Raw genomic sequence first — 2,333 nt, forward strand, 5'->3', positions numbered from 1 at the left:
ACCGCCGTTTCTCGTTATCTAACGAGTCGGCATTCCATAGACACTTTGGCATGTGTCCGGGGCGACTACGAAGGAATCTCGGCACTTGGATAGTGCTGGAGTCAGTGGACAGTGCGTTTCTCGACGTTGCGTTCCATTAAAAGGATATGTCCTGCAGGTTTTGATCTTTTCTTGGATAGATACTTGCCCGTGTGCCTGTAGCGGGACTGCCGCTCGCCGCAGAGTGGATCTCCGTGCGCACAGTCGCTTCGCAGAAGGTCCCGAGAGGCTTCTGTGGGTTACCGCCTATTGGAAGACATCAATGAAGAGCTGTGGCGAGTGATTTGGCGGCTTGTTCCAAATTTTCAGAAAGTGCGAAGGTGTTGTGAGTGTTTCGATAGCGGAACTTCAACGAACTCATGTGAATGGCTTTTCGTTGCTGAACCCTGTGATGGTTTCGAGAGCCCCCTGTGCATGAAACTCACCCAGAACCAGTTATTCGATGAACTGACAAATCACAAGAGCACGTGTGAAGCTCATCATTCGTTCAGAAGGTTCTGCGCGAGACGAGAAGTCTGGCGGAACAGCCTGTGGATGAACCCGCCACCGGCTGTACGTCACAGTCAGGCAGGAGAGTAGCGTTATCGTTGTAAATCGACACCTGCGCTCGTAGCTACCTAAGCATAGCTACGAGAATTCTGATTGTGGCATGCAACGTTATCGGTTAGATGATGTTCCCTTTATCCAAGCGTCCCCAGAAGAGGAAGCACAAGCACGGATGGAGCACACAGACAAGCGCCGAAAGCAAGTACGCGTCTGTGAACTCATACGCGTTAGACTGGTTAGCTCAACACGCTGTAAGGACGTAGACAAGCCGCTGCTTAATTCTTAAAAAGTTGTCTTAGCTTCCGTCTTGGAACTAGGAAAGAAGATTCGGGAAAAAGCAGACTGAGGCGACAGTTGAATCCCGATTATATCTTTTGGGGCCAAGGTAGTCCAGGAAAAGGCACAACCAGCCAACCAGGAAGTTAGTCGTACCTTAGCTAATGAGATGCTGCCCTCCAAGCAACTGGACGAAGCTGAGAACCGTTTGAATGGAAAATTTAAGCAAGTAGTTGACAGCGTTCCAGAGGAATTTACGGAATTACCTGGAGAATGTGTTATAGACCGAGGAATAGAGCACTTCATAACCACAATACCAGGTGCTATCCCGGAGTACCACAACTCCTATAGCATGATCCATGAACAGCTAAGAGAGCTCAAGAAACAGCTGCGCAACGGCTCGCCAAGAGATTCATAGTTCCATCCACTGCCCCGTGCGCTGCTTCAGTATTCTTCCAAGGGTTTAGGGTTTAGGTTACGAGACACTGTGCCTAGTAATGATTATTAAAAACTATATAAAGTCAGATTAGGGACGAGCAGCCTACGCCCGGAAGTCAGGATGGCGTGATGTACCACTGAGTAGAGTGAGTGACAGGGATCCTAGATTCACGAGCACTATGTGGAGAGATGTGGAGACTTCCTCATATACAGCAGCGCTTGTTCACTGCTTTCCACCCACAAACAGACGGACAAACGAACCGCACTAACTGGCCTGTGAAACGGATGGTGGGTTGCCAGTTATACGGGGATGAACATAGGAGGGAGGAATTTTACTCGTAACAGAGTTCGCCTAGAATACTACACGTCACACTTCCACGCAGGTGTCTCCGTTCGAGGTGGTGTATGGATATGCGCCTCCACCTCCAGTACTCCGTGTACTTATTCTTGATTCTTGATACACACGTGCAGCCCGACACCGTGCCCCTTAGACATGCACCCCCCTCACTCTAAGCAATGTCGTGACAATACGCGTAAAGCGCAAGTATACCAGAAAGAGTACGCTGAGAAGAGAAGGCCAGTAAGTCCCAAGTAGGACAACAAGCGTGGCCCAACTCTCAACACAGTGCAGACGGGGTCTCCAGTATTCAAGGATACGTACCTAGGGCCCTTCAGAATTCTAGCTATGGCTGGCGAGTCAGCTGCGCTACTAGAGTTACCTCCAATGCATCCCCTGTTCCATGTGTCCTTACTGAAGCATGTTAGTAAGTGGCCGTTACACATCGTGCCTCCACCTTCCGACCCGGACCCATCCGGCGGGGCTCAGACCCAGTGTCACACATAAGGTGAGGCATATATATGATGCCTGTGGAGAGAGCTATTTATTATCAAAATATATATGAGTACAGCCAACTACACGCTCTCGCCGCCCCGCCAGCAACCGTGTGTACTTACTGACTACAAACGTAATTCAGCCACAAACAGCAGTGCGCGTACTCAGTGAGGCCGTCACCGACACCAGCAAACCACCGCCC

The sequence above is a fragment of the Cystoisospora suis genome (assembly GCF_002600585.1).
Source record: "Cystoisospora suis strain Wien I chromosome Unknown contig_4868, whole genome shotgun sequence".
NCBI classification, from domain to species: Eukaryota; Apicomplexa; class Conoidasida; order Eucoccidiorida; family Sarcocystidae; genus Cystoisospora; species Cystoisospora suis.